Below are 7,500 nucleotides of genomic sequence, written 5' to 3'. Positions count from 1 at the left end.
GCAACGCTACTCTGTAAGAAGTATTCCCTACCTTTTTCAGCACTTCAACTGGTCCTTCGTACTTCCTGACGAGACGTTGGTCTTTGCGTCCTCGAAACCTGACTTGCTCTGGTCGTAGTTTGATGAGTACCTGGTCTCCCGCTCGAAACTCAAGGGGCCGTCGCTTCTTATCTGCCCACTTCTTCATCCGCTTCGATGCTTTTTCTAAGTACGCTCGGGCGATGTCGTTTGTCTGTCTCCACTCCTTCGTGAAATTGAGGGCTTGAGGGTTCTTCCCTGCAAAAGGATGATCAACAAGGTGTGGCAGTACTGGTTGCCTCCCAGAAACAATCTCAAATGGACTTCTCCCTGTAGATGAACTTGTCTGAGCGTTGAAACAGAATTGGGCTACGTCCAACAGCTGGACCCAATTCTTTTGCCTTGCGTTTACAAAATGGCGCAAGTATTCCTCGAGCATGCTGTTGAATCGCTCAGTCTGGCCGTCCGTTTGGGGATGGTAGCTTGATGATATGTTCAGACTCGTCCCCAAGAAGGAAAATAATTCCGTCCAGAAGGAGCCAATGAATCTACCATCTCTGTCGCTCACTATACTTGTCGGGACTCCCCACAATTTAACAACGTGCTTAAAGAACAATTGAGCTGTTGTTTCTGCTGAACACTGCTTGGTGGCGGGGATGAAGGTGGCGTACTTTGAAAAACGATCAATGATGACTAAAATGGCTTCAAAGTCGCCCACCTTAGGGAGATGGGTGATGAAGTCCATAGAGACACTCTCCCAAGGTCTTGTTGGAACCGGTAGAGGGTCAAGAAGTCCAGCAACCTTCACCTTCTCTACCTTATCTTGTTGGCAGATGAGACACGTCTTCGTGTACTGCATGACATCATCTCTCATATTCGGCCAAAAGTAACCCTTCTTCAACAGGGCGTACGTCCGCTGCCATCCGGGATGGCCAGCCCATAGAGTGTCGTGACACTCGTACAACAATTTCTTCCTTAAGTCCCCTGCTCTTGGAACATATAGTCGGTTGCCCTTTGTGACTAACAAGTCTTCCTCGACCCAAAACTGTCGTGTCTTGCCCGCCTTCGCTAAATTCATGACATTCTGAGCGGCATGATCTTTCTGTAGGAACTCTCTCAGGGTGTCTCTGACCGACCCACCAATCTCGCTCCCCTGGAGGTGAGCTAACAGGCATATGGCTGCATGTTCTTGTTTTCGACTTAGGGCATCTGCAGCCTGGTTGCTCGACCCCTTCTTGTGCTCAAATTCGAAGTCGAACTCGGCCAGAAATTCCTGCCATCTTGCTTGTTTCGAAGTCAACTTTGGCTGGGTAAAGAAGTGGCAAGTTGCACTGTTGTCCGTCTTCACTACAAACGACGACCCTAGTAGGTATTGTCTCCATGCCCTCAAACAATGTACTACTGCGAGCATTTCTTTTTCGGACACAGTATACCTCCTTTCGGCTGCATTCAATTTTCGACTTTCGTATGCGATCGGGTGCCCATTCTGTAGGAGCACACCCCCCAACGCATAATCAGACGCATCTGTCTCGACTTCGAATGGTTTGGTCACATCCGCAATCCCTAGAAGTGGCCCCTCCATCAAAGCTTGCTTTAGGCCGTCGAAGGCGGTTTGACACTCGGGGTCCCAATTCCAGTGAACATCTTTTTTCAGTAGCTCAGTCAGCGGGCTTGCTCGTTTCGAGAATCCCTCGACAAATCGACGATAGTAATTTGCCAACCCGAGGAAGGAGCGTAACTCTGAGACTGATTTCGGCACCGTCCAGTCGCGTATCGCAGCAATCTTCCCTTCTTCCATTCCAATTCGGCCACACTCTATCACATGGCCCAAGAAGTTTATCCGCTCTTGTGCAAAAGAGCATTTTTCTCTTTTGACGTACAGTTGATTCTCCTTCAATTTCTGAAAAACCTTTTGTAGGTGGTCCCTATGTTCCTCCATGGTCGTACTATAGACCACTATATCATCCAGGTAGACTACCACGAATTTATCGAGATATTCGTGGAAGACTTGGTTCATCAACGTGCAGAAGGTGGCAGGGGCATTGGTGAGACCAAATGGCATTACGAGGAATTCGAACGCACCATATCGGGTGACACAGGTTGTCTTCGGTTCATCTCCCTCTGCAATTCTCACTTGGTAGTATCCCGACCGCAAGTCCAACTTTGAAAAATACTTCGCCCCATGTAAGCGGTCGAACAAGTCAGTAATTATGGGAAGTGGATACTTGTTACGAACTGTGAGCTTATTTAGGGCGCGATAATCAATGCACAGTCGTAAGCTCCCGTCTTTCTTCCTTTGGAAAAGAACTGGGGCCCCATACGGAGCTTTTGCAGGCCTGATAAACCCTGCATTCAGTAGTTCATCTAACTGTTTCCGAAGTTCAGCTAACTCCGGAGGCGCCATACGATAAGCATTCTTCGCAGGCGGTTTTGCTCCAGGCACTAACTCGATCTCATGATCAATCGTTCTCCGAGGTGGCAAAGACTTGGGCAAACTATCGGGCATCACATCACGGTATTTCTCTAGCACGCGCATGATCTCCTTAGGGACTGTCTCCCCTGAGTTCTCTGATGATTTGAGTGGGATGGCCATAAATGTTGGTTCGTCTCGAGAGAGACCCTTCTTTAACTGCATGGCCGAGATCATTTTCAATCCATCTGGTTGACGTAGGTCAGTCTGTACAACCGAGGGTGTAGGTCCAGTGATCACCAAGCATTTGGCCAAAGGCATTGGGATTACCTGATGTTCAAGTAGGAACTCCATTCCCAGTACCACATCAAAGTCGTCCATTTTTACCACTACAAAGTCTACGAGGCCACTCCATCCTCCCAATCTTATCATCGTTCGTTTCACTAGTCCGATGATAGGTAGGGCAGCAGAATTCACGGCTTTCATTCTTCCAGCATCCTTCTCCCAGCGGAGATTTAGACGTTTGGCTTCTACTTCTGTTATGAAATTGTGGGTGGCACCGGAGTCAACCATAGTGCTTTTGGTTGGCTTTTGGTTGATCCAGGTGTCAACGTACATTAAGCCCCTTTCCACTGGCGTGTTCGTCTCCCCCACCTTTTTCTGGAGAGATGACAGAAATTTCAAGGCCCCCATTCGAGGGTTATCAACTTCTTCTGTTTGGTTTACTTCTCCCTCGGTCTGACTTTGTTGATTGTCTGAATCTGAGGTTAGAGATGCCTGGAATGCATTGAAAGCAGTTTTGTTCGGGCATTCCCTGGCCATGTGTGGTCCCTTACATATGAAGCAACTAAGAGGACGATTGGACAGATTCTGGTTACTCGATCCTCGCCAAGAGTTTCCAGTATTCGATTGATGGGATCTACGATCTCCATTAAAGCGTCTGTCCCCTCCTGTAGTTTTAGGCGAACTTGGCCGGTTGTTCCTACTTCCTCCAGATGAGGAACTTGGATGACGTCTCGTATCTTGAGAATCGTTAGACAGGTCAAACAGCCGTTCGGCTGCAGCGTACGCGGACGTGAGGTCTTGAACTCTTTGTTCATATAGCTTTGTCTTCGCCCACGGCTTCAATCCTTCGACAAAACAGAAAACTTTGTCTTTCTCGGACATATCGCGTATATCCAACATCAGTCCCGCGAACTGCTTCACATACTCCCGAATACTACCGGTGTGTTTCAGCTCGCGTAACTTCCGTCGAGCCAAGATCTCGACATTTTCAGGGAAGAATTGTGAGCGAAGCTCTCTCTTCAAAGCGTCCCAAGTATCTATTGTGCAACGTCCCTCCTGGATGTCAACAAATCGGGACCTCCACCATAACTTGGCATCCTCAGACAGATGCATCGTCGCCAACGTGACTTTGGCTTCCTCTGTAACCGTGTTTGTGGCCCTGAAGTACTGTTCCAGGTCAAAGATATAGTTTTCTAGGGCCTTCGCGTCTCTTGCCCCATAGAAGGGCTTTGGTTCCGGTATCTTCACTCTACTAACCGGAATGGCTCCCCCAGCGGGAGCTTGATTTGCCATTGCTCGCATTGTGAGGCTCAGTCTCGCGTTCACATCTGCGATTTCATTTCTGACGACATCGAGGGTAGCTCGGAAGTCCTCTGACATGCCGTTTATCATCTCTAACAGCGTCTTTTGGGAGCTATCCAGCTCTTGAACACGCTCCTCAATATGGGCAACAGAGCCCGTCGAACTGTCTCCACGCTCGTAGTTGACAGTTCTTCCGATGTTTACAGTTGTTTCCAGGGCGTCGACCCTTGTCATCAACTCTTGTATCGGAAACCCTTCGACACGGCCAGCTACCGCATCGATCATATTAGTTTTCTCGGAAATTTCTTCGAGGCGAGACTCCAAGTAGCGGATGGAGTCGGGAACTTCGACTAGGTAGAGCATCTGCTCTTCTAGCTCTACTAGTCGGTCTTTCTGGGCCTTGCCCGATGGATTCGACGACGACATGTTTCGGTCTTATCGTCAATTAGCCAATTTGGCTCTGATACCACTTGTCACAATCGTAACTTCTCAACACGATTGTGCGGCACTTGCTTAGCTCAATCAGCAAGTCAGCCGTTCAAAAATCGGAATCCGCGGTCAAACTCGCGGTATGACGTAGCCTCCCTTCCCGTTCTTGGAAAAATGTTTTTTATAAAACGGGAGAGAGAAAGTAAATAGTTGAAAACGTCATAAAGAAAGCATTGAAGACTGTCAATTGCAAGGAAAATAACTCAGCATGCAAAGAGTGCGACAAGGCTTGGGCGGGGGTCGGACTTAGTCATGTACCCCCTATAGTACATATTGAGAATTTTGGCCTTGGCAGGCTTGCATATGAAAAAGCCGAAATGTCACACTATGACTCGGCGACACCTAAACGAAAGAATTAACCTAAACTACTTTCAAGACATAAAGATAAAGTGATTTGGGGGTATTTGGGCATACGACCATCGGTAAATAATACCATGGACAATTATGCCCTTGACACCGCGCACGCGATGCTTGTGCGAGCGTGGGGATCCGTCTAAGGGGCGTGCGTGCTTGGCTTGTAAGTGGCAGATGAGCCTTGTTGCCAAGATCCACCGAGATTCATCTCGACCCTACCCACACACAACTCATTTATTTCTTCCAATTGCCATGGAGGTTATATCTTATGTAAAAGGACGAAAAACATAAGTGTTAGTGAGGGGTTGGCTTTGGACTAGAAAAAAAGTTGAAGCAAATCATCTTTGAATGCCCAAGAATAAGATAGTATGCTCGTGTGCAAGTCAAGGACCAAGGCCGAGGCCTTCGAGTACAAAGCACGGCCATGGGCGCGCGCGCCGTGCGTTAGTGGGTTTGTGTGAGTCGCGCGCTGCATGCCCGTGCGTCTGCGGGGGGCGTGCGCGCAGGGGGCCGCGCGCGCCATGCGTCTACGGGCGTGTGTGGGGCGTGCGCCGCAAGCCCAGGCGACTGCAGTGGGGCGTGTGTGGGGCGCGCGCCGCATGCCCATGGCCGAGGCTTGCACACGAACGCCTAGGGTGCCCACCATGCGCCATGCCCTTCAGGCGTGTGTTGGGCGTGCGCGCAGAGTGCTAAGCGCGGCATGCGTCTGCGGGTGTGTGTCCGCGCGCCGCATGCCCAGGCGTCTACGTGGGACGTGCGCGCAAGCCGCGCGCAGCATGCGTCTGCGTTGGGCGTGACCACCCACGTCTAGAATTCATGGAAAAAACTCTATGGAGGTTGTTGGAACAAACCCGTGCCCCCACCGTGCATGCCCACATGCCCACCGAGCATGCAGCATGCGCGCCCCCATGCGCACGAATGCGGCACGGCCATGGGCGCGCGCGCCGCATGGCCCTGCGTCTGCGTGGGGCGTGCGCGCAGGGTGCCGCGCGCGCAGGGTGCCGCAATGCCCACTCAACACACAAATGTGATGTCAAACCTATGTTCTAGTGCTTGGATTGTTATGAAATTTTTTCTGGGAGCTAAACAATGTAAACAAAGGATGTCCTCCAAAAATTAGAATTTTTGGAAACGTTTTACTATTTTTAAATTATTTTTCATTTTTTAACAATAAAAATTCATAAAATATTATTGGTTGGTTCAAAAATTATGAAACTTGTTTTCCACACTCATTTAAATGTCTAAAACATAATACAATCAAGTCCCGGTCATAATAATAACACAATCAAGATTTATGGCATGGTGTGACATTTCGGCTTTTTCATATGCAAGCCTGCCAGACCCAAAAAAGCCAGAATGTACTATATAGGGGGGCGACCTGCCTGCATGGGCGGGGCGCGGGGGTACCCCTATGCCGCGGCGCCGACCCTTCAAGCACATTGCGCCCATCATGGGCACATATGCTTGGGGGGTCGGCGCCGGCGGAGTGCCACCTCCGGCCGCCGGCGGCGAGTGAGAGTGGGTGTCGAGTTGATGCTCGGATGGGCTTGCGCGGACAATGCTTGCACCTCGGTGTGGGCGTGCACTCCAAGCGGGCTTGTTCGTGAGGAGACGAGATAACTTGCGATTGCTTTGTGCTTGGTGGGCGAAGGGTTCGGCCGGAGTGCCACATCCGACCGTCGGGCAAGGAGTGAGAGCGGGATGGGCGTGCTTGGACAATGCTTGCACCTCGGTGTGGGCGTGCACTCCAAGTGTGCTTGTCTTGGCGATTGCTTCGTGCTTGGCGGAGGGGTTTGGCCATAACGATGGGCTTGTCCGTCGGGCAGGGAGTGAGAGCGGGTGTCGAGTTGACGCTCGGATGGGCTTGCGCGGACAATGCTTGCACCTCGGTGTGGGCGTGCACTCCAAGCGGGCTTGTTCGTGAAGATACGAGATGTCTTGCGATTGCTTTGTGCTCGGTGGACGGGTTTTATCGGAGTGCCACGTCCGACCGTTGGGCGGGGAGTGAGAGCGGGTGTCGAGTTGATGCTCGGATGGGCTTGCGCGGACAATGCTTGCACCTCGGTGTGGGCGTGCACTCCAAGCGGGTTTGTTCGTGAAGATACGAGATGTCTTGCGATTGCTTCTTGCTTGGTGGAAGGGTTTGGTTAAAATCGATGGAATGCCGGGCCCCTACGTCGGGCAAGGAGTGAGAGCGGGATGTCAAATTGACATTCTTGGATGGGTTTTGCTTGGACAATGCTTGCACCTCGGTGTGGGCGTGCACTCCAAGTGGGCTTGTCTTGCAATTGCTTCGTGCTTGGTGGAGGGGTTTGGCCATAACGATGGGCTTGTCCGTCGGGTAGGGAGTGAGAGCGGGTGTCGAGTTGATGCTCGGATGGGCTTGCGCGGACAATGCTTGCACCTCGGTGTGGGCGTGCACTCCAAGCGGGCTTGTTCGTGAAGATACGAGATGTCTTGCGATTGCTTTGTGCTCGGTGGACGGGTTTCGTCGGAGTGCCACGTCCGACCGTTGGGCGGGGAGTGAGAGCGGGTGTCGAGTTGATGCTCGGATGGGCTTGCGCGGACAATGCTTGCACCTCGGTGTGGGCGTGCACTCCAAGCGGGCTTGTTCGTGAAGATACGAGATGTCTTGTGATTGC

The sequence above is a fragment of the Cucumis melo genome, chromosome 4 (assembly GCF_025177605.1).
Source record: "Cucumis melo cultivar AY chromosome 4, USDA_Cmelo_AY_1.0, whole genome shotgun sequence".
Classification (NCBI taxonomy): Eukaryota; Viridiplantae; Streptophyta; class Magnoliopsida; order Cucurbitales; family Cucurbitaceae; genus Cucumis; species Cucumis melo.
The sequence above is the reverse complement of the archived record's forward strand: the minus strand, read 5'-3'. Positions refer to the sequence as shown.